Here is a 26,318-nt window from a genome sequence, read left to right on the forward strand (position 1 = left end):
AATGCAGGGGGTCCGGGTTCGATCCCTGGTCAGGGAAATAGATCCCGCACGCTGCAACTGAGGCCCAGCGCAGCCAAATAAATAAATAAATATTAAAAAAAAAAATTTTTATCACCTTTTTTCCCCCCTCCAGAATCAAATCATTTAAGTCATTTCTGCTTTAGAAAGCAGGGTGCTTTCATACAATTTTACAGGAAAAATAAGACGTTTCATGGAGTAATACTTTGCCTTATACCCTTGCAGGATGTTGCAGCCATCCCTAAGTCAAAACTGCTTACTGAAAAATTTAAGAACTCATAAATTTATTTTAGAATGCCTTTTATACAATCACATGAATTTCATACCCAATATATCTTAAATGAAAGTCACTCAGCATCATTAAAAATATCAAAATTTATCACATGAAATGGGGAAAAACTCTGAATCTTTCACGCTACTGAGAATATACAAAGATCTAAATTTGTTTTTCAGTATGGATACCCAGTAAAGAGATCCTCACCCCTTAAGAGTAGGGTAGGGGAGAAGAAAGCAAAAGGACTGTTATTTAGATTTTTATCCAAATGTTGACTGGAAAACAAATTTACCAGTATCCTAAGAAATTAATGCAAGGAGGCAGAAAAGTTTAGGCAGGCAATTAAAATTAAGTCTGAAGGATTCAATTAGAATTAAATCTGAAGGATTCTTTATTATAATTTAAGAAGTTTGGGATCACTTTTTAAAAAATTAGTTAAACTGCTTTTATTGTTTGTTTGTTTTTGCGGTACGCGGGCCTCTCACTGCTGCGGCCTCTCCCGTTGCGGAGCACAAGCTCCGGACGCGGATGCGCAGGCCCAGCGGCCATGGTCACGGGCCCAGCCGCTCCGTGGCATGTGGGATCTTCACGGACCGGGGCACGAACCCGCGTCCCCTGAATCGGCAGGCGGACCCCCAACCACTGCACCACCAGGGAAGCCCTATTGTTTTGTTTTAATGAATTAAAAAAAAAAGATGTATTTGCCAGTACTGTTAGATGGTAATGAAAAGAGAGGAAAATACCAATAGAAAGAAGAAACCAAAAGATCATAAAAGACTACTTTGCTCAATTCTATGTAAATAAATTTGAAAACTAAATGAAATAGATAATTTACTAGAAAATGTAATTTATCAAAACTAACAACAAAAAGAGATGGAAAATCTAAAATTTACAACAAAAATCACTATTATAAAATCGACATTATTCAACATATTAATAGGTCTACACAGAAGAAAAATATTATCATGCCAAAGGTGATGAAAAGATGCTTTACAAATTCAATGTCCAGTTTTGTTGAAAATTCTCAATATAATAGGACACTTTTTTTTTTTTTTTAACACAATATATAGCAGCCCAAAGCCAGTACCACAGAATATGGAAACACTGGGTATACTATATTGCTAAACTAAGGGAAAGCCCATTTTTACCACTCTTATTCATTGTACCAGTCAACACAATTAAAGAATGAAATTAGAAAGGATTACTATTGGCAGATGATATAATTATATACCTAGAATATCCAAAAGAATCAACTAAGTATTACCACAACAAGATAGTCTAGTAATTTAGTGTAGTACAAAATATACAGAAACCTTTCCTTTATATGTGTAAAGAGAAACCAGATAGAAGATGAAATGGAAGAAAAGATCTTATTTATAATTAAAAAAAACACAGGCAAAAAAACCCAAAAAACCAAAACCAAAACAAAAAAAGCACAGGCATAAACTGAACAAAGAGTTCAAAACATATTATGAGAAAACTATAAAATGCTTCTGAAAGACACAAAGGTACATTTCAACAAATGGAAAGACATACCTTGTTTGTGTACATAAAGATTCAGTATCATAAAGATGTCATTTCTCCCTAAGTTAATTTATAAATTGTACATGGTCCCAATATAAATATTATATAAGACTGGTTTTTATTTTGTTTTCTGCAGCTAGAAAACTGAAAAAAAACAAACAAGCAAAAAAGGGAAAACATGAAAAAAGAGCAGGAGTACACCTACCACATATTAAATTACTGTACAAAGCCATTATAAGTAAAATAGTATGAAGTCAGCTGTACTGTACAGTAAGTTAATTTCTTAGCTCTGATCATTATACTATGGATATGTAAGATGTTAACATTAGGAGAAGCTAAGTGAAGGGTACATGGGAACTCTCTATTATTTTTCCAACTCTTTTGTAAGTCCAAAGTTATTTAAAAATAAAAAGGCTTTAAAAAGCCGTAATAGGACTTCCCTGGTGGTGCAGTGGTTAAGAATCTGCCTGCCAATGCAGGGGACATGGGTTCGAGCCCTGGTCCAGGAAGATCCCACATGCCGCGGAGCGACTAAGCCCGTGTGTCACAACCACTAAGCCTGCACTCTAGAGCCCAAGAGCCACAACTACTGAGCTCGCATGTCACAACTACTGAAGCCCGTGTGCCACAATTACTGAGTCCACGTGCTGCAGCTACTGAAGCCTGCATGCCTAGAGCCCGTGTTCCACAGCAAGAGAAGCCACCACAATGAGAAACCTGCACACTACAATGAAGAGTAGCCCTCACTCACCACAACTAGAGAAAGCCTGTGCGCAGCAACGAAGACCCAATCTAGCCAAAAAATAAATAAAATTTAAAAGAAAAACAAAAAAGCTATGATATTGGCAACCAAGGGAACACATTTTTTTTTTTTTTTTTTTGCAGTACACGGGCCTCTCACTGTTGTGGCCTCTCCCATTGCGGAGCACAGGCTCCGAACGCGCAGGCTCAGCAGCCATGGCTCACGGGCCCAGCCGCTCCGCGGCATGTGGGATCTTCCCGGACCGGGGCATGAACCCGTGTCCCCTGCATCGGCGGGCGGACTCTCAACCACTGCGCCACCAGGGAAGCCTGGGAACACATTTTTTTAAATTCCATAATATATGTAAATTTAGTCATAATAAAGGTAGCATCTCAAACACACGTGAAAAGATGAACTTTAAATAAACGGCAATGGAAACTGGACAGCCATGAGGAAACTGACAAAACTGCACCCTTCCTTATACTACACACCAGGGTAAAATACAAAAGAAACAGGGATTTAAATGTTTAAGAACATTACGTGGCATTTAAATCATGGAAACAGTTCTGTTTTTAACTAAAGATACTTAAATGGAATATACCTGCTTCCAAGAAGGCTATTATGGAGCAAATGAACATTTTAATTTTACCTGATTAGTTAATGGGTAAGGCACATGGAGGGCCTGTTGGAGCTCTGAAGTGATGATGTCTATTACTAGACTAGGAGTGACAGATTGGGTTCTTAGGTTCCTTTAAACAAATGCAAAAGTTTTTACCTGGTATAAAAGCTTAACTACTTTTAAATAAATAGGATACATCCATGCAGTGGAATATTACATTGGCATTAAAAAGAATGAGGTTGATGTAAAAACAAACCGAAAAAAGGGGGAGAAAACAAAAAAGAGTACAGATCACTATGTCTCATACTGTCCATCTTGTTCTAGTAAAAAATAAAAGGATTGTATAAAGATAAAAATGTCATTGAAAGGATATACAAAAGTACAGTCATTGCCTCTGGAAAAAACGGTCTCAGGTCTGCTGAGAAGAAGCTTTCCTTTTCATTGTATATCTTTGTGTAAAGTTTGAAGATCAGAGCAAAAAGTTGTTTTTTTGAAAAGACTGATTATGATTAAAGAGAGAGAAGAGCCCAAACATTTAAAATGAACAAAACTCAAAGGTGGGGGGAACTGACTCGAAGAAAAAGAAAATCTTAAAAGTTCTGCAACATTGAAAAACTGGAGCAGTAGTTAAATATTTCCCCTTTCCTTCTCCTAACACAAAAAATACCAGATTCAAATGGTTTTACAGACACCTTCTACCAAACATTTGAGGAACAAAGTATTCCAACCTTTTGTTTTTTATAAATGTATTTATTTTATTTATTTATTTTTGGCTGCGTTGGGTCTTTGTTGCTGCACGCAGGCTTTCTCTAGTTGCGGCCAGCACAGGCTACTCTTGGTTGCAGTGTGCGGGCTTCTCATTGTGGTGGCTTCTCTTGTTGCAGGGGTACAGGCTCTAGGCGCGTGGGCTTCAGTCGTTGTGGCACATGGGCTTAGTAATTGTGGCTCACGGGCTCTAGAGCGCACGCTCAGTAGTTGTGGCACATGGGCTTAGTTGCTCTGCAGCATGTGGGATCTTCCCGGGCCAGGGCTTGAACCCGTGTGCTGTGCATTGGCAGGCGGATTCTTAACCACTGCACCACCAGGAAGTCCCTAAGGTACTAATTTTCTTCTCCATACAGCTTTAGCCATGTTTCATAGGTTTTAGTATAAAATGTTTCCGTCTCTATTTCTTGATAATTCATAATTTTAATATTGATTTCCTCTTTGACTCAGGGATACTTAAAAGATTCTTCTCAATTATTAGGTGTATAAGATGACTTGTGAGTCATCTTTTTATTGCCACTGATTTATTGTTTATTAGATTGATTGGAGATTGTTGCCTACAAATGCTACCATTTTGAATTTTTTAAGGTTTGCCTTGTAGTCAAGAACATGACTAATTTTCATAACTATCTCATTGAAATTTAAGAAAAGGGAAAAGTGTACAAAGTTCTCAAAGTTATATACCTATTTATTGACTGTAGCATATTATTTAAATCCTCTGCATATCTGTTAAATTTTTGTACTTGACAGGTGAAATTTAGAAAGCCTACCATTTATTACATGTCATGTAATACAGTAAGTACCATATATTAATATATATGTAATTTAGTCTTTGCAACTGTGAGGTAGGTATCACTTCCCATTTTAGAGTTAAGGAAGCTGGGACTTCAAAATGGCAAATAATTTTCGTAAAAACACAGATCATGTGGCTAAGCCAGGATTCAAACTCATATTTGTTCCCAATGCTCATGCTCCTAAGACCATGTAATACTACCTCTACATGGCTTTCATGACCTGGTGTACCCGATACCAGTCTATGTTCCAAACTTATTTTCTATTAAGTTCCAATATAATCCTTCTCCTTAAGTAATTCCCTCTTCACCATTCCATACAAACTATTTTGTACTTCTGCTCATAATTCATCTCCTTTTTTGAATGCCCCATCCTTTTCCCCTTTGCTTTGCTACCCTTTAAGGCCCAATTCTGTTGCCTTACATAAAACCTTCCTGTCTCCTACAGCCAGTAATGAGTCTTCCTGCTGATTGTACAGTAAATACTATACAACTTGGCTTAACTGTTCTCTAATTATTCCACTTTACTTTGGCAAGTTTTGTTTTCTACCTTTAAGACAAGGTTTGTATCTAATACTTAGCTTTTGTAATTCCCAAAATGCTTTACTCAGTGACAGCCACAAAAAGATAAATACATGCAAGAATAAACAGCCATGGAGAGCAAAGAAGAGAAAAAAGAGGGCACAAATTCAGAGAATGTCCAGGATGACTTTCCCATTAAAAGGGTAAGATGATGGATTTCTCTCTATGCAATTCAAATCAACAAACATTTGAGAACTTATTATTCACAAGACACCGTGCAAATATTATAAGGAGATTTTTGTGGGTTGAATTGTGTTTCCCAAAATGATACATTGAGTCACAGGTAGCTAATCTCTGGTACCTGTGAAAAGTGACCTCGTTTGGAAACAGGGTCTTTGCAGCTGTAATCAAGTTAAGATGAAGTCTTACTGGATTAGGGTGGGCCCTAAATCCAATGACTGGTACACTTAAAACAAGGCCAAGTGAGGAAATGAACACAGAGACACAGGAAAAACGCCAAGTGACAATGGAGGCAGAGACTGAAGTGAGGCAGCTGCAAACCAAGGAATGCCGAAGACTGCCAGCAACCACCACAAGCTAGGGAGAAAGGCACGGAACAGATGCTCTCTCAGAGTCTCCAAAAGGAATCAACTTTGCTGACGCTCTGATTTTGTACTTCCAGCCTCCAGAACTGTGACAGAATACATTTCTATGATTTTAAGCCATGAGTGTGTGGTACTCTGTCACAGCAGCTCTACAACACAGGGGAAAAGATAAATTGACATGTTCCTTATTCTCAAGTATCTTATTAACTAGCAAATGGGTAGTATTCCAGTAGGAAGGGGAAATAGGATCCATACACAAATAAATCAGACGTTTCTGTCTCATCTTACATTCTCTTGGCTCACTTTAACTCTAGTCATTGCCGCATCAATCAGCTCACTGCAAGATATAAACTGACAGCACAACGGCTGACAGGTATCCTTTTGTTTTCTGTTCTAGTCTCAGCGACAACCCAGTGTGGGTCACCAGCATTCATGCATATACAGCCTATAAAAGAGTGAACACTTGATGGGACAACCCTTGACGAAAGGGGAATGGGAGCTAGTAAATATAATTCTTTTCCTTAGATGGACAATTTTATATGGCTTCTTTAAAAGTCCCAGCTTTCAGGACTTTCCCAATTATCCAAAGTGGTGACCAACTTGAGAACACATACTGGCTGTCCCTCTTCACTATTTAACACTTTCTAAGCCACTACTCCTGTTCCTGGATCACTTCCCAAAGCAAGTATTTCGCACAAGGCCTCAAGATTCTCAGAATCTCAAGGTTCTGACTTACAGGGGACCCATGCTAAGATACAAATTACCTACAATTCAGAGGCAAGTTTGGGTTCAAAAGATTGATATAGAGTCTATGGGAGTCACACCTTGCTGAGAAAATTGGAGGTAAGGGCACAAATATGGACTGGAGCTACACTGTGGCTAGCTATCTTCACAGTGTAAAGAAGATGAGATTTGGATAGAGTACCCACAGAAATGGTACGATAACAAGACTAAAATGTACAAAGTCACGTTGCTTTAATGTTTCTCAGTTTCTATTATAAACAATGTCAGAAGTAGCTAATATACTGACAGGTAATTTATCAATTAATTAATGATAATAAAACCAAGAATCTAAAAATAGCTAGTGGAATATATATTTCAATATTCTTCATTGGATATCTGCTTACTATCTTAGTCACCATTGTATACTATATTATAAACAAATCTGGTAAATGAAAATCTGAGTTTACCCCAAAAAGTAACATTCATTCACAAAAATACAACTTTAAAAAAACCACTTCAGCTTAAAACAAGGAACTGTATGTGTATGTCTGAAAACAAATGAAGACCTGTATGTGTATGCCTATAGTAGACAGAACAGTGGCCCCACAAACATGTCCATGTCCTAATCCTGGAGACCAGTGAATATATTACCTTACAAGGCTAAAGGGACTTTGCAGATGTGAACAAGTAAAGGATCTTAATATGGGCAAATTTTCCTGGATTATATGGGTGGACTTACTGTAATCACAGGGTTTTGTTTTTGGTTTTTTTTTTTTTGTGGTACGCGGGCCTCTCACTGTTGTGGCCTCTCCCGCTGCGGAGCACAGGCTCTGGACGCGCAGGCTCAGCGGCCATGGCTCACGGGCCCAGCCGCTCCGCGGCATGTGGGATCTTCCCGGACCGGGGCACGAACCTGTGTCCCCTGCATCGGCAGGCAGACTCTCAACCGCTGCACCACCAGGGAAGCCCAATCACAGGGTTTTATAAGAAGGAGACAGAAAAGTCAGAGTCAGAGAAGGATATGTGAAGACGGAAAGGGGGTCAGAGTCAGAGAAAGATTTATTGTGCTGCTCACACAAAGATGGAAGAAGAGGCCATGAGTCAAGGAATGCAGTTAGACTCTAGAAGCTGGAAAAAAGGAAGGAAATGGATTCTCCAGATAGCCTCTGAAGGAAGTACAGCACTGCTGCTATTATGATTTTGTTCCAATGGAAACCATTTCCGAATTCTGATCTCCAGGGTTGCAAGATAATAAATCTGGGTTGTTTTAAACACTAAATTTGAGATAATTTGTTACAACAGCAATACGAAAAATGCCCTATGATCCAGTGATCCCTCTCCAAAGAATAAATTTCAGTGAAATCTCACTGACTGTGTAGTGATCTTAAAATAGATCCACAATTTCTTTGACCTTATACCTTCAAAAGTGGAGCTTAATTCATCTCCTCTTGTGTGGGCTGGACTTAGTGACTCACTTCTAATAAAAAGAATATGGTAGAAGCGATGGGCTATGTCATAAATGGCTTCCTTCTTGCTCTGTCTCTCTGGGATCATTGGGGAAGCCAGCTGCAATGTCATGAAGACTCTCAGGCAGCCCATTGTAGAGACCCATGGAAAAGAAGCGAGGCCTTCTGCCAATGGTCAGGAGAAACAGACTGTGAGTGAGCCATCTAGGAAGTGAATCCTCCAGTCTAGTCAAGCCTTCAGGTGACTGTAGCCCTCGCTGACATCTTAACTGTAACTTCATGAGAGATTCTGAACCATATACCCAATTAAGATATTCTTGAATTTCTGCCCCAGAGAAACTCTAAAGTAATAAATATTTGTTGTTTAAGCCACTAAGATTTGGGGTAATTTATTGTACACTGATATGTAACTAAAATAGTCTATAAGAAGTCATATACAAGGATGTACACCATAGCAAAGTTTGTGGTAAAAGAGATTTGGAAAAAACCTAGGACCTTCACATCTGATAGACACTACAGAACATTAGATAGCAGAGTTAGAACGACAAACTAGATGGACATAAAGTAAAACAGGTCTTAAAAACAGTATCAAGTTAAAAATGTTCAAAAGTTATGTAAATTAAAAACATAAATTTGGGTACATACCCCCAAAGAAGTGAAAGTAGGAACTCAAACAGATATTTGTGCATCCACGTACAGAGCAGCATTATTCACAAAAGCCAAAAGGTGGAAGCAACCCAAGTGTCCATTGAAAAATGAATGCATAAACAAAATGTGGTATACATACACTGGAATACTATTCCGCCTCAAAAAAGGTGGAAATTCTGACACATGCAACAACATGGATGAAACCTGAAGACATATCTTATATGAGGTTCTTCGGGAAGTCAAATTCATAGAGAAAGAAAACAAAATGGTGGTTGCCAGGAATTGAGAGTTGCTAACTCTCCAGAAAATGGAGAGTTAGTGTTTACCAGGTAGAGTTTCAGTTGGGGAATGTGAAAAAGATCTGGAGATGGACTGTGATACACTCACAACAATATGAACGTACTTAATGCCACAGAACTATATATACACTTAAAAATGGTTAAGCTGGTAAATTTTATGTATGTATATTTTACCACAATTAAAAAAACCCTCATTAACTATAAAAAAGACAAAATGCTAAATATTTCACAAGAATTAACGCATATTTAAGAACATATGTGAATGAGTGCCTATAAGGGGAGTGGGAATGGGGAGTGGGAATAGGGCCTGAGAATAAAGGGGAGAAGCCTTGCCTTTTATGGACTGATGTCATGATTTGATTTACAAAAACAATTTTCAAGAACATATCTATTATATAACATATGAGATGTCACCTATACCAAAATAAGAAACCGTCTAGGTAGCTTTCCTTCTAAGAGGTGAACTTACAGACATCAAGAACCACAGATTATTGACTATTGGAACTAGAAGATCTAGAAATCACTTCATCTAACCTCATTTTACATTCAAGGCACTTAATACTTCAAAACTAATTTGCTTTTCAGAATTATCGCTATTCCAAGCAGATTTTACAAGGCATGGTGTTTCAAAGAGCAAACCACCACATTCTTTGAGTTAGAAGACATTTTAGATGATACAAATCTTTAAAGATCCTAGAAGTAGCCAAAGCAATCAGTGTTTTCAATGCAATAGCAATAATATTTCACACAGTTCTATTGTAAGTTTCTTAGAGGTTAGTTTCCATGTCTTATTTGACTCTCCTGAACCTTTATAGGTCTGGCATTTAGTAGGTACTCAAATGTATTTCCTCAAGTCATCTTTTCTATATTATATTGCCCTATCCTATCTTATGTGCTATGTAAAATTCCAGAGTGTAGTACCAAAAACAAAAACAAAAAAGAAAAAAAGAGGAGGGAGGTCAAAATTAAAAAGAACATTTAATATAAAAGGACTGTTAAATTATGTGAAATTAGGAAAAAAAAATAGAGAAAAATGGTAAAATAAAAACCCATAGACCTACTTATGAATATTTAACTTTTGAACTCCTTAATAGCTCAATTCTGGCAATATCAATTAACAATGAATAATTTCAAAGACCACTAAAGCCAACAGTACAGTCTTATATTAGGTATTTCATAATGCAAGGGGAAAGAAATCAACTTGTCTTACTTTAGTTCTTTATTTCTTATTTAATTCCAAAAACTATCTCTATCTAATACTGTTCTGTTTAGTTGAAGTTTAAGTTGATTAATAAGATGATAGTTTCATAGAGTTAGAACAAAATAGAAGACTTATGTTCTTTACATCCTTATACAATACATGACCTTGGATAAAGTCACAACATATGCAATTAGGAATAATCTAACGTTTAAAATGAAAATAATGCTACATTGAGCTGTTTAAATCATAAAATAATTTATGTAAAAATAAGAATCATAAACTCTCAAAAACTATACCAATTGAAGTTCAAAGAAATGAATGGTATTAGATATTAAATTTCACTTGAAAAAAATTTTTTAAATTATTGAAAAAGTATCTTGAAGGATCTTCTGGAAAATTTGGATATACTGCAAAAAACAAACAAATAAATAAATAAATTTCACTTGAAAATTTAATGCAACACCTTTAATTCTAGGTACAGTTTCCATCAGATTTTAAAAAGAGATCCTAAGAACTATTAACCCTGATATCCATAACTAAATAATTCTTAAAGCAAAAATAGTTTTAAAAATAAAGAATAAAATCGCTTATTTATCAGTGAAAACTTTACATAGTCTAATTTTATTCAAGTCCAATTCCTTATTATCTTGAAAAAAATTACTGAAACAAAAATTATAGGTTCTTTCAAGACTTTCTATTACATAAACACTACTTAAGAGACATTGATCCTGGAGGGCTTTACAAAGCCACTGCCATCCTGTTCAGAGAGTAGGGAGGTGTGACAAGCTGGCTACCATAAATAGGCATTAAGATAAGGCATTTAAAACTGTACTCAATCTGAAAACTTGTTTTTAGACATTTAATGAAACAAAAATACAGTGCAACGGAAACAGTCTATATCAAGAGTATATTTTATGAATATTCACTAAACAGAAATACATCTAAAAGAAAAATCATACTGCTTTAATTTGAAATATTTGCCTATAGACTTTATTCAATGATATCTAAAACTGACCAGAGTAATATAAAATTACTTAATAAACACAGACCTTAAATATTAAGCCTATGAAAAATTTACCACTATAACTTTTCACAAAGTGATTTACATTATAAAGTGATTTACTCTTGAGTAACCTAATTAATAGCATAAAGCTATACTAACAAAGGAGAAGATCCACTGCTTCATAATTTATTAAGATTTCCTATAGGATTTATTTAAAGCAAAGAATCTGAGCATCTCTTTTGTGATACAGAATCAAAGTGTCTGATAAATTCCACTGTCAAAACATTCATAGCCTGATATTCTTCCTACTTTAAAAAACTAAGTTATTCTTTCTATCCAGGCTGTAATGATAAACTATGGCTTTTTGTAAATAGACTTCTACCACCAGCAATGCTGCAAGGGTTCTTATTCCTCTGCAGTTATCTTTCCAGCCTGGGAGGGAGAAAAGCACTGCTGCAGTCATCTGCAAAAAGGCATTACATTGCGTCTTAAAACTAACAAAGACACTGGTATCTCTTTGCCACCCTATTCACTGGCAGTTCACTTAGAACTGCAAAAGCAGGCACTTTTGGTAACCCAAATTTCACGTATCAACCAAAACCACCACTGAAGCTCTGCAGTACCTGCCTCCACCTCTTCCTCCTCTCCCAAGGAGCCCTTTCCACTAGGTTCATAACAGCCATCAGCAGCAGCTTCGTAACCCCTCCCCTGGCTACCACTGCATGTGTCCTTGTGGCCAGGGAGGAAAAGAAGCCTTTCAGTGGGCTAAAGCTTTTGCTCCTCGCCATGAATATGCTCCATTCTTTGTTGTCCTCTACCCGTTTCCTTAGATACTGTTATTCCACTCGACTCTGTCAACATGCATTATAAAAACAAAACCTCCTTCTAGCTTCAAAAACAGCTTTCTCACCAGACTCCCCTTAACTCTCCTACCCCTCCCCCCCTTCTTCCTCTTCTGTCAAAAACCCTGGATCAGAAGCACAGGAAATCCATCTCCTGTGCTGCAATGGTGGGGGGGTGAGGGAGACGCCCCTGCCTCCTCGCTTGGCATGTGGCATCAGACCCTGTGCCAAGGAAAGACCATCGGCTTTAGACAGTGCAAGGGAAAATCGCCTCCTTCTCCCCCGGCAGCTAGCCGGGCCATCGTAGCTCCAGCACCTACCCCATTTCCGAGCTCAGCAGCACCTCCATTCCGTCTCCAGTGACACCCAGGCGGGCTGCGCCAATACAGCCACATGTCGGTCACGTGTGCCCACGCCCAGCCAATCGGAGGGTCCCCGACGGGAAAGGGGAGCGCCCTGGTCCGCCTCCAGCGTATTACACAGCTGCTTCACGCTCCGCTTCCCGACCCGCACTCCCGACCCGCACTCTGCACTCCGCAGCAGGACATAGGGCCCCGCCCCACCCCGCCCCACCCCACGGCTCCAGCCCTAGCCGGCACTTAGTGCTCACCGACTCCACCTCCGGGCAACCCACTGGAGCTGATGGAAGCAGACAAGCATAATGCGGGTGGGGTGGGGGTGGGGGAGGCCCACGGGGCAGGAAGATTAGCACAAGATAACTGGCGGTGGGTGGGTAATAAATTACATCTCATTCGCGATTTGCTAAGATTTACATGCTTGCAACACACAGAAAAAGAATTTCACTAAATGTATTAAAACGAATAATTTTACATTACGTATCACCGATTTGTTAGGTAAATCACTGGAACTGTGTTTGAATTAAAAATACAGTCTCCAGAAATGCTATGGTGGCAGTAGATTAGTTGAGATCAGAATCATGGAGCCACACAGTCTGGACTGAATCTTTGCTCCCGTCACTTACTAGCTGTGTGACTTCAGTCACTTTCATTTCCCCTGCAAAATGGGAGTAGAAATGGTGAATAGAGAAGTTAATATATAGGAAGCAGTATTTGGAGCAGACCCTGACACAGTAAATGCTGTTAGTCACTACTAATCTGAGACTTAAATATTTTAATGCAAATTCTGCATTTCACTTAAATTTAACCAAGTGAAGCTTGAATTACTAATTTTTTAAAAATAAATTTATTTTATTTTTGGCTGCACTGGGTCTTCACTGCTGCGCGCGGGCTCTCTCTAGCTGTGGTGAGCGGGGGCTACTCTTCGTTGTGGTGCGTGGGCTCCTCATTGCCGTGGCTTCTCTTGTTGCGGAGCACGGGCTCGAGGCACGCGGCCTTCAGTAGTTGTGGCATGTGGGCTCAGTAGCTGTGGCTCGCGGGCTCTAGAGTGCAGGCTTAGTAGTTGTGGCACACGGGCTTAGTTGCTCTGCGGCATGTGGGATCTTCCCAGCCCAGGGCTCGAACCCGTGTCCCCTGCATTGGCAGGTGGATTCTTAACCACTGTACCACCAGGGAAGTCCCTGAATTACTAATTTTTATGAGTTAGAAGGACAAAATCCAAATTGCCAAGAAGTTAAAGTGGATTTAAATTCTGTTTAAATGGGGATGGGGGTGGAATCAGTTTTCATGATCTATTTCAAATTTAAAAGTATACTTAACTTTAGGTTTTTTAATGAAATGTATTTACTATAATCTTTTAATTTTTCAAATTAATAGCATGAAAAGCAGCAAGCAAGCTGTTAAACAGTACACTTGGAGAATTTCATTTTATTAAAAATGGTATAAATTAGAAAAGTAATAGACAAATAGCAAAATGCTCCTAGATGTACACACAATGGATGGTTCACAGTGGTTATCCATGGAAGGTGAGACTATGGAGTGATTTCTGCTTTTCCTTTCTGCTTCTGTATATTTTTTTCTTTATCTCTGTATTATAATGCCTAATATATAGTAAATACCCCCTAAATATTTGTTGAATGAACAAATGAACAAACATCAACCACATATTACTAGTAATTTACTAGTAAGTAGAAAAATTATATATTACATAAAAATTTAAATATATTTAGAAACACTTTCCCTTGATATTTGAAATAAAGGAAACATAAATCAATTTGGTTCTATCTTAAATATCTCTTTTGTCAAGATGACTTAGTTTTACAAAAGGCTTTCAAGATTCTCTTACTGAAAGTGCATGATTTATTGAACAGGACTTATTTATACAGTCATCAACTATTTGTGACAAATTCTGAATAGATAATTTCTCATAAGGCCTAAAACTTCTGGAAAGGAAGAATACATTTTAGAAGCTCCTAAAAATAACTTCTTAGTACCCTAAGAAACAACTCTATTACTCTTGACTCAGACTATGACTCAAGCTATTATTTAGTATACCAGTTTGTAGCCAAAATATTTGTCTAAATTTTTATTACATGTGTTGTAACAGTTAGTGTTTCAAATGACAAAATTTTAAAGAAAGCTATGACCATTATATGTTCACCGATCAATAAAACTCAAATCAATCAAAAAGCAAGCCAATCTAAAAACTACATTTTACAATGTGGCCAACTGAATTTTTTCAGTAAAATTTTCAAACCAGTTTTCTCAGATTCCACAAAAGTTTGATTTGAATTTTGTATTAAAAATATACCTAGGGCTTCCCTGGTGGCGCAGTGGTTGAGAGTCCGCCTGCCGATGCAGGGGACGCGGGTTCGTGCCCCGGCCCGGGAGGATCCCACATGCCGCGGAGCAGCTGGGCCCATGAGCCATGGCCGCTGAGCCTGCGCGTCTGGAGCCTGTGCTCCGCAATGGGAGAGGCCACAACAGTGAGAGGCCCGCATACCGCAAATATATATATATACACATATATATATACTTAGCTATTTTTAAAACTACAATTAAAAACATATACAATCAAAATGTTTTAGACCAAATTTGAAAACAATGGAGGTCATTGAAGCATTAATTTGTGCTACTAGTTTATCTGTATCTCAGAATAAAGCTCCTGCCATCCCTATTTGTATAAAATGTTATTATTCAGGCTACATACATATGTACGCATTAAAAGTATTTTCTGATCAAAATTTGCTATAGAAATAAATTATACATTAAGGCTATTATAAGACTGTACTGACAAACATGCCCCTTATTTCAAATATCTGTGCTCATTATGATTAGCTTTACTGTTTTTAATAAATATTCGTAAGTATATGTTATAAATATGAACACATAGTGCACCTTAAAAAAATAAACAACCTCTGAACCTTCTGTAACTTAAAAAAAATTGATGACTCAATAGAAATAATAGGTTCTTAAAGTCTTAAATCATTCTATTTTAACATGAACCTGTTAGGCTTAATTTAAGACTTGTGATTTTAAAAACTGATAAGAATATGGGCAACAATATCAACTAGAATAAAATGAGTTAAAATCAGTGCTCTGAATTCAGTTATCTCAACTCGTACTTTAATACTTAACTCTTTCTTTACTGGAGACCTCAGATACATTGATAGCAGAATAAAATATAGATTTATGCCTACAAAGAGATCAACAAAAGTTTTTTTCTTTAAAAATAATAATTATATATTGTAAAAGCACATGCTAGTGTAAGTTCTCCAGGTGCCAAGCAACCAAATAAAGCTCAAATTCATTTAAAAATCTTCCAGTCTTCAGATTCATACTGGGTTAGGGTATGACAAAAAATCCTAAGAACAGAATAAAGTGGGTCAGAGACCAAAGACCAATTCTCCCATTGTTTCTATACTTCTCATGGGACATGGGAAGGAGCTGAAATGTTGCAATGGAAATTGGATTTTTAGTGATGTATAAACTAAGTGAGAGATATATACATGGTCTTCTACAAGCCAGACATATAGATGTGTTCTGTGTTACCTCAAAAAGCAAAAGTTTCTCAAAAGAAATGTTTCTAGCACCAATAATAGAATCTTAGTGTTTTTCCCTCCAATCTTTCTCCTCTCTAATCAGCAAATATCAAAATAGATTTTTACACCCCTGCTCAAGAACATTTCATGGCTTTCTGTTACTGACAGTGGGAAGTGAGATAGTTTGGAGTTTAACTGTAGAGTGCCTACGCTAAAAGGCTTCCTACAGGTATTAAGTTTTCCATGGCCGCCATAACAAATTACCACAAATTTAGTGGCTTAAAAAAACAAAATTTATTATCTTACAGTTTTGTAGTTCAGAAGTCCAAAATGGGTCTCACTGAGCTAAAATCAAGGTGTCTGCAGGGCTCTACTTCTTTCAGGAGGCTCTAAGGGAGAATCTGTTTTCTTGCCCTTTCCAGGTTCTAGAGACCAACTATATTCTTGGTTCAAGGCCTCTTTCCTCCATCTTCAAAGCTAGCAGTGGTGGCCTGAATCCTTCTCAATTTGCAGCACTGTCACTTTGCTTCTATTGTCATTATCTCTTTCTCTGAATCTTGTTCTCTTCCCTCTTTTAAGGACTTAAACACCATTCTTACATTGGCCCACCTCAAGAATCCAACAATCCAGGGTACCTCATTAACAACTTTATTCCACCTGCAACCTTAATTCCCCTTTGTAACATAATCTAACATATTCACAGGTTCTAGGGATTAGGAACTGGACATCTTTAGGGAGCCATTACTCTGCCTACCACACTAAAGCTTTATCTTCAACTATTCCAGAACTTGCATCCTAATACCAGTCCAATCAAACTAAACACTTAGCCATTTCTTTTTTAAAAAAATAAATTTATTTATTTTTTGGCTGCGTTGGGTCTTCGTGCTGTGCTCAGGCTTTCTCTAGTTGCGGCAAGCAGGGGCTACTCTTCGTTGTGATGTGCTGGCTTCTCATTGTGGCAGCTTCTCTTGTCGTGAAGCATGGGCTCTAGGTGTGCGCTCTTCAGTAGTTGTGGCTCGCAGGCTCTGGAGCGCAGGCTCAGTAGCTGTGGCGCACAGGCTTAGTTGGTACGCGGCACATGGGATTTTCCAGGACCAGGGCTCGAACCCGTGTCCCCTGCACTGGCAGACGGATTCTTAACCACTGTGTCACCAGGGAAGTCCCCACTTAGCCATTTCTAAAACTCACCTTAGACATTGAACTTTCTGCCTTTACTATAATGTGGTACAGTAGAAGGCTCCAGCATATGGAGACTGAAGAATCAGGTTTAAAGTTCTGAGTCTTTCATTTTGTAGCTCTGTGACTCTGGATGTTACTTAACTATCCTAAGACTTGGCTACTCTTTCATCTGTAAAATGAGAATAACTGTTTGGCTTATTTTATAGAGCTGTTATAAGGATCAAATGTGTAACTGTGAACAAACTTTATAAACTATGAAATATGTTTTATGAGTAAAGGATTATTAATTGCTCTATTGGTCCAAATCAAGATTCAGCTTAAACATACATTTCCATGAAGTAATCTACCATCCCACCTAGACTCCTAGACTCCTCACCCTCCTCTTCCCTCCATTGTTCCCTCCTTTTATGGCAGAAACACATTGTAGCTCTGTGTGTACATCTCCTTTCCCATTCCTGACTATAAGAATCCGAGGGAAGAGCCACACCTGATTTTATCTTGAACGTCTCATGGTGTATACCATAGTATTTTGTACATAACAGGTGTTCATTAAGTATTAGTAGAAGGAATGAGTTAAAATTAATCTCCAAAGGGGACCCAATGCAGATGCTCTCAAGGAATAATAGTAGAGCAAATGCTGAATAATGAATATTAGTACAAAGTATAACTTTCTACAGAGGAAATGGAATGCTTTAAATAAAAACCCTAGGCCCTGTAAGTGAAAAATATGTGACGCAGCCTTGGGGCTAAGTTTCTGAGGTTAGGTGGCTGCGCAGTAGAATCACTTTAGGAGCTTGAGAAGTTTTAAAAACACCATTAAGTCAGAATCTCTGAGGATGAGGTCCAGGCATTGGTGGGTGCTGGCAGGATTGCAAAGCACCACCTACCACTCTAGCTTCTGCTATCAAAGCTCCTACTGCACTATGATAGGGAGACCATTTTGAAATGCCTTTCAATTCAGTGTGCTATACAGATTGAGGCATTTGCTTACAGAGGAAAAAAACCTTCCTTTTTCCTGTCAAAAAGCTTCCTTGTCATGTATTAGCAATTAACATAAGAAAAACAATAGGGACTAATAAATACACAGAATATGTTCTACTACATTAAGGAATCAAAGAAAACAAAAACAAAAGAGTATCATTTTCACCAATTAAATAGGCAATGATATTTTAAAATAATATTGCAGGTCAGTGAGGATACATTTTTAAAAAATAGGCAGGGTTTCCCTGGTGGCGCAGTGGTTGAGAGTCTGCCTGCCGATGCAGGGGACACGGGCTCGAGCCCTGGTCCGGGAAGATCCCACATGCCGAGGAGCAACTGGGCCTGTGAGCTACAACTACTGAGCCTGTGCTCCGCAGCAAGAGAGGCCGCGACAGTGAGAGGCCCGCACACCACGATGAAGAGTGGCCCCCGCTTGCCACAACTAGAGAAAGCCCTCGCATAGAAACGAAGACCCAACACAGCCAAAAATTAAAAAAAAATAAATAAATAAAAGGCAGTAGCTTTTGAAAATCCTTAAAATGTTTAAAATGCTTATACTGAAATAAGTCCAGTTAAAAGAAATTATCTTATGTACAATCAGGTACATGCACAAAGATTTATATTCAAAGATACTCAGTATTGTTTCCACAAGTGAAATTTTAGAAACAACCTCAATGATTTTTAAAAACAGCTTGGTTAATTATACTTTTGGCACTCATTTTTTTTTTTTTTTTTTTTTTTTTGGTACGCGGGCCTCTCACTGTTGTGGCCTCTCCCGTTGCGGAGCACACGCTCCGGACGCGCAGGCTCGGCGGCCATGGCTCACGGGCCCAGCCACTCCGCAGCATGTGGGATCTTCCTGGACCAGGGCACGAACCCGTGTCCCCTGCATCGGCAGGCGGACTCTCAACCACTGCGCCACCAGGGAAGCCCACTTTTGGCACTCTTAAAGATGATTGATGTTATGCCAGATATACAATTACATAAAAAAGCATAAAATACATAGGAATAAATTTACCCAAGGAAGTAAAAGATCTGTACAGTGAAAACTATAAGACAGTGATGAAAGAAATTGAAGAAGACACAAATAAATGGAAAGATATTTCATGCTCACTGATTAGAAACATTAATATTGTTAAAATGTCCATACTACCCAAAGTGATCTACAGATTCAATGCAATCCCTTTCAAACCTCCAATAGCATTTTTCACAGAAACAGAACAAACAATCCTAAAATGTCTATGGAACCACAAAAGACCCCAAATAGCCAAAGCAATCTTGGAGGAAAAAAAAGAAAAAAAAAAAGAACAAAGCTGGAGGCACCACACTTCATGGTTTCATACTATATTACAAAACTACAGTAATCAAAACAGTATGATAATTGTATATCAACTATACTTCAATTAAAAAAAAAACCAGCATGGTACGAACATAAAAACAGACATGTAGATCAAGGAACAGAATAGCAAGCCCAGAAATCAACCCAGGCAAATATGGTCAATTAATTTATGACAAAGGAGCCACACATATACAGTGGTGAAAAGACAGTCTCTTCAATAAATGATGTTGGGAAAACTGGACAGCTACTTGCAAAAGAATGAACTGGACCCCTATTTTACACCATACACAAAAATCAACTAAAAATGGATTAAAGACTTACATTTAATACCTGAAACTGTAAAACTCCTAAAAGAAAACATACAGAATAAGCTCCTTGACATCAGTCTTGGCAATAATTTTTTTTGATTTGACACCAAAAAACAAAGGCAATAAAAGCAAAAATGAACAAGTGGGACAATATCAAACTAAAAAGCTTCTACACAGTGAAAGAAACCATCAGCAAAATGAAGAGGCAACCTATCAAAATGGAGAAAACACTTCCAAATCATATATCTAATAAGGGGTTAATATCGAAAAAAAATCTATATCTATATCTATCTATCTATATATATATAACAACCTCATACAACTAAATAGCCAACAAACCAAACAACTGGATTAAAAAATGGGCAGAGGAACTGAACAAACATCTTCCCAAAGAAGACATCCAAACGGCCAACAAGTACATAAAAAGATGTTCAACATCACCCATCATCATGGAAATGCAAATCAAAACCAAAATGATATCACCGTGCATCTGTTCGAATGGCTGTCATCAAAAGACAAGAAATAACAAATATTAGGGAGGATGTGGTGAAAAGGGAACCCCAGTGCACTCTTAGTGGGGATGTAAATTGGTGCAGCCACTATGGAAACAGCATGGAGGTTCCTCAAGAAATTAAAGTTTAACTTCCATATGATCCAGCAACCACACTTCTGGGTATATATCCAAAGGAAGAGAGATCTGCACTCCCATGTTTATTGCAGCATATTCTTAACAGCCAAGATATGAAAACAAGTGTCCATCAATGGATGAGTGGATAAAAATCTCACACACACACACACAAAATGAAGTATTATTCAGCCATGAGAAAGAAGGAAACCCTGCCATTTGGGACAACATGGATGGGCCACGAAGGCATTATGCTAAGTGAAATAAGCCAGGCAGAAAAGACAAATACTGCATGGAATCACTTATATGAGGAATCTAAATAAAAAGCCAAATTCACAGAAAAAAATAAATTTTTCAATTTTTCTTTATTTTATAAAATTCCACAACCTAACACACATAATTTCTGTATTTTTTTCCAAAAGTTAAGTGCCTTTGGGACACAATTTGAAATCACAACATGAGAAGAAGAGAGAAATTAACATTTCTTTCTCATCTAATCTGTAGCCTAAGGCAGATCCAGATTTTGTGGGGTTCAGGATCATATATAAATTATGGGGGAGCCTTCCTTAAGGAAAATACAAATTAATTCAAAATTGCTATTGCTGCTGCAAAAGAACCTAGGAAGGGTCCATGAAATTAGGTGCATTAAACTTTGTTAGTTTCATGATAAATCTTCTAAACCAGTAGCAGACATTATGATCAGCAAATATATATAATCAGTAAATTCATCTAACTTGAATGTCTATAGAGATTAAAAAAAGATCACTGTTCACACACATAGGCTCAAAGAAATTTCAAAATTCACTCAGGTCCCCACATAGTGAAGTGGCAGTCTGCCTCCTAAGCCAGTGTTGGTCAAACTGCCTCACCCTCCAGGTCTCATGAGCACTTCATGTTAGATCTTCTAATTAGATTTAAGTACAGTAGGTACTTAAAAGCCCTTAAAAGCTAGGATTCAACCAGCCATGGATCAAAAATATACAGGAAAGATTCCAGAAAGTTCCAAAAAGCAAAACTTGAATTTGCCAAGCAGCTTCCAACTACTTACATAGCATTTACAATGTATTAGGTATTATAAGTAATCTAGAGATGATTTAAAGTATAGTGGGAGGGATATGTGTAGGTTATATGTAAATACTATACTGTTTTATATAAGGGACTTGAGCATCCCTGGGTTTTGGTATCCTCCAGGGTCCTGGAACCAATCCCTCTGGATACCAAGGGACAACTGTGTGTCATCTCCGAGAGCAGCTTGTACTTCCTCCTTCAGAGCCTCACGCTTCATAAAAAGTTACTTGTTCAATTATTATCATCCTGATGATTACTGCAGCACCTAGCTCTGTAGTAGTAGGTGCTCAATAAATCCTTATTGAGTGAATACATTTTTTAGTAATCAGAATAAGTGAAAACAAGAAATCTCAAACAGCTTTGAAAATGTCAATCTGGAATCTACAAAAAATCCCCTTGACCCATAAATTTTTATCAATGGGTAACCACAGATTTCTCTGGAAGATATCTAGAACAAAATTTCTTTAAATGCAGGAGACATTTTCACATTGTCATGCTAATTTAGTTAAATAACTAAAGAGAAACAGTTTGGGGTTGTCTTATGGGCGTGTGGCAAATACAAGGTAATGACTGACAGTGGGTATATAAGCAAAGGCAAAAGAAATCAGAAAACTGTGAATGACTCAAAAAAGGCTACTCTGTCAGAGTTAATTCTGCTTCACTGCCCTTGTATGATGTTAAATATGTTAAACGTGTGTTAGGCTAAATATGCCCTGGTGTTACAGTAGTGAATACGCTACATTACATGGTAAGAAGGACCTGGCAGATGTAATTAAAGTTATTAATTGGCTGACTTTAAAATAGGGAGATGAAATTCACTACCTGTCACTGGTTCAGCACTTTCTCTGCATGTCATATGGTATCCTGCGCCCCTAAAGGAGGTAACACACTCTGAAGGATGAGCTTATATGGGGAAGATGACCCCCAGAGCATTGTGACCCTTGCCCAGAAGTTCAGGAGTGATCAATGGCAGGGTTTGTTTGGCTTTGTTTAGTTGAAATTTATCCAATAATGGTACTGAAAACATCTGCTTTTTTTGAGGCAAGTATGAATGTAATAAAATAAGTGCTTTATTGCAGATGAAGAACCATGTGGAGACATGAGAAAAGAAACTTGTAACTTGTAAGGAATAACTCTTACAGCCGCAGTCAAACCCTTGAGATTCAAGTAGGCCAGCTCCAGAGCACTGCAGTCCTGGGCCTTTAGACATGGACTTTCCTTGAGAATGAAGGTCACTTCTGCCTTGTTTTTACATTTTTGGGTTAAAATCTTTTCTTGCTCAATAATGCAAATCAGTGCCTAATACTGTGCTAGTCATACGGTACACTCAATAAATACTTGTTGAACAACAAAAAAGGGGGCAGGGGGAGGTGATCCTGGGTGGGCCCAATGTAATCACAAGCCCTTAAAAGCTACAAGCTGTTCACTGGCTTCCAAATGAAGTTAGAATAAATTTCAAATTCCTTAACTCGGTTTACAAGACTCTGTATAACCTACCTCCTGCTCCCATTCCCACCCTCCTCCCTAACTCCCCCTTTCTTCTCTCTCTCTAATGCCTTTGCACTGCCTCTCTTTCAGCTTCAAGAACTCTGTTCCCAAATCCTCAAATGACTGCTCTATTGTATCATTCAGCTTTGGCATAAATGTCTCGTCTTCAAAGAGACCTTCCATGACCATTGAATCAATACTGGTACTGTCCTTAAATTTCTATCACATCATACTGTTTTCTCCTCAAATCATTTAAGATCTAAAAGGTTCTACCTATGTATCTGTTTGTTTAATTTTCTGTCTCCCTCATCATCGTTTCCTAAACTAGAATACAAATGCCATGAGGACAGGAACCTATATTCTCATGCACTGCTGTTTCCTTCACACCTAGAACAGTGCCTGGTGCAAAGTAAGCATTCAATAACACTGTTGAATGCATGAATGTAGATGATATAAAGACGAATAAGACATGAACTTACAATCTGATAGGGGATCTAAAATGTGCACAAGAAAAGTTTTAATACAAGGCAACATGTACATCAAAGGATGAGAGGTTAGATAATTTCTGGCCAGGTAATCAAGAAAGATTTCAGAGAGAAAGCAGCAAAAGAACTAGCCTTCAAAGATGTTTAGGAATTTTTTAGGACAGAGATTTAGATTTTGTCTGTTACGTTAAAAATTTTAGATATCTTATAGGCAATGAAAAATATAAACATTTCAAATAAGGAAGGGTACATGATTACAGCAAGATCTACAAAAATTAACAGAACTAGTTGCTAGTTCCTACTCAAAAGAAGAAATAATCAGAAGTCATAATGCATACTATTACTAATTTATAGTTATTTAATGGTCAAAGGCTTTTTCAATTGGAAAGTATAATAGGAAAAAAACACAAAATTTTACACTCTATGAGAAATTTGTTTTATTTGGTCTTACTTTGGCAATTTTGACTACACACTTACTTATTAATTTATGTTGTTAATAAGACAAAAAGCTCAAAATCACCTTTGGCAACCATTTTGCCCAATTAACAAATATTCAAACATTTCCATGTAAGTAAAGAAAAATTTTTTTTCTAAATTCTTAACATGCCCTAATCTGATAAAGTTCCAGTTTCTGGTCAACCAATGTTTTAAGCTACCCTTCCCCTAGGGGAAAAAAAAACAAATTCTGATTTTTTAAAAACTAAATGTCTAAAGCAGAATTTTATTCTTGCCCGTGTGTGTGTGTGTGTGTGTGTGTGTGTGTGTTAAGTATGTCTTGTTTAATGTTTTTAGTTTGATCTTTACTGAAAACCCAAGATTTCCAAGATTATCTCTAATGATCTTTAAATTCTGCTATTCAAGCCTTTGTACAGTGCTCTCCCATGCTGAATAGAGCTGACTTGTGTGACCAGTAAAATACTGCAGAAGTGTGTGACTTCTGAGGCTAGGTCATAAAAGACATTCTAGCTTCTACCTTGGTCTCCTGAATTGCTTACTCTGGAGCCAGCCTCTGTGTTATAAGGATACTCAGGGTAACCTTATGGAAAGGTCAACATGGGGCCCAAACCACTAACAACTTGCCAGCCAAATGAGTGAGTGAGTGACCTTAGAAGCAGATCCTCTAGCCCCAGTCAACATTTGTTGCTCATGTAGACAGGGAATAAGCAAAACACACAGATTCTCTCACCTTACCCACAATGGAAATTCCTCACAAACACCTTGGGTAGCTAGCAAATGAGCCATCCTTGTCAGATTTCTCCGAATTATCTTCAATCATGGGGCTGCTTTTGTTAAACTCCAAGCCAGTAGGATTTCCACACTGAAGTACTGGATAATCAGATTTAAGTAGAAAGCTTTTTTTTTTTTTTTTAAACATCTTTATTGGGGTATAATTGCTTTACAATGGTGTGTTAGTTTCTGCTTTATAACAAAGTGAATCAGTTATACATATACATATGTTCCCATATGTCTTCCCTCTTGCGTCTCCCTCCCTCCCACTCTCCCTATCCCACCCCTCCAGGCTGTCACAAAGCACCGAGCTAATATCCCTGTGCCTTGCGACTGCTTCCCCCTAGCTATCTACCTTACTACGTTTGTTAGTGTGTATATGTCCATGACTCTCTCTCGCCCTGTCAAAGCTCACCCTTCCCCCTCCCCATATCCTCAAGTCCGTTCTCCAGTAGGTCTGCGTCTTTATTCCTGTCTTACCCCTAGGTTCTTCATGACATTTTTTTTTCCCCTTAAATTCCATATATATGTGTTAGCATACGGTATTTGTCTTTTTCTTTCTGACTTACTTCACTCTGTATGACAGACTCTAGGTCTATCCATCTCATTACAAATAGCTCAATTTCATTTCTTTTTAAGGCTGAGTAATATTCCATTGTATATATGTGCCACATCTTCTTTATCCATTCATCCGATGATGGGCGCTTAGGTTGTTTCCATCTCCGGGCTATTGTAAATAGAGCTGCAATGAACATTTTGGTACATGACTCTTTTTGAATTTTGGTTTTCTCAGGGTATATGCCCAGTAGTGGGATTGCTGGGTCATATGGTAATTCTATTTGTAGTTTTTTAAGGAACCTCCATACTGTTCTCCATAGTGGCTGAACCAATTCACATTCCCACCAGCAGTGCAAGAGTGTTCCCTTTTCTCCAAACCCTTTCCAGCATTTATTGTTTCTAGATTTTTTGATGATGGCCATTCTGACTGGTGTGAGATGATATCTCATTGTAGTTTTGATTTGCATTTCTCTAATGATTAATGATGTTGAGCATTCTTTCATGTGTTTGTTGGCAGTCTGTATATCTTCTTTGGAGAAATGTCTATTTAGGTCTTCTGCCCATTTTTGGATTGGGTTGTTGTTTTTTTGTTATTGAGCTGCATGAGCTGCTTGTAAATTTTGGAGATTAATCCTTTGTCATTTGCTTCATTTGCAAATATTTTCTCCCATTCTGAGGGTTGTCTTTTGGTCTTGATTATGGTTTCCTTTGCTGTGCAAAAGCTTTGAAGTTTCATTAGGTCCCATTTGTTTATTTTTGTTTTTATTTCCATTACTCTAGGAGGTGGGTCAGAAAGGATCTTGCTGTGATTTATGTCATAGAGTGTTCTGCCTATGTTTTCCTCTAAGAGTTTGATAGTTTCTGGCCTTACATTTAGGTCTTTAATCCATTTTGAGCTTATTTTTGTGTATGGTGTTAGGGAGTGATCTAATCTCATACTTTTACATGTACCTGTCCAGTTTTCCCAGCACCATTTATTGAAGAGGCTGTCCTTTCTCCACTGTACATTCCTGCCACCTTTATCAAAGATAAGGTGTCCATATGTGCGTGGGTTTATCTCTGGGCTTTCTATCCTGTTCCATTGATCTATCTTTCTGTTTTTGTGCCAGTACCATACTGT

The 26,318-nt window shown here is 37.8% G+C and overlaps 1 protein-coding gene across 4 annotated transcripts in view; it reads right to left on the reverse strand.

The window, feature by feature from the left end:
• Window positions 1-26,318, reverse strand: part of APC (APC regulator of WNT signaling pathway) — a 140,254-nt gene that overhangs the window by 90,065 nt on the left and 23,871 nt on the right. Inside the window, exon 1 of one of the 4 annotated variants that reach the window (XM_029215998.1) lies at window positions 12,363-12,410. The exons of the other annotated variants lie outside the window; for them this stretch is intronic. The gene's annotated coding sequence lies outside the window, so the exon portion shown is untranslated. Of the gene's footprint in view, window positions 1-12,362; window positions 12,411-26,318 lie in introns of those variants that run through there. 4 annotated transcript variants of the gene reach the window in all.

Source organism: Monodon monoceros, unplaced genomic scaffold (assembly GCF_005190385.1).
Source record: "Monodon monoceros isolate NGI ecotype Baffin Bay Population unplaced genomic scaffold, NGI_Narwhal_1 Super_Scaffold_12, whole genome shotgun sequence".
NCBI classification, from domain to species: Eukaryota; Metazoa; Chordata; class Mammalia; order Artiodactyla; family Monodontidae; genus Monodon; species Monodon monoceros.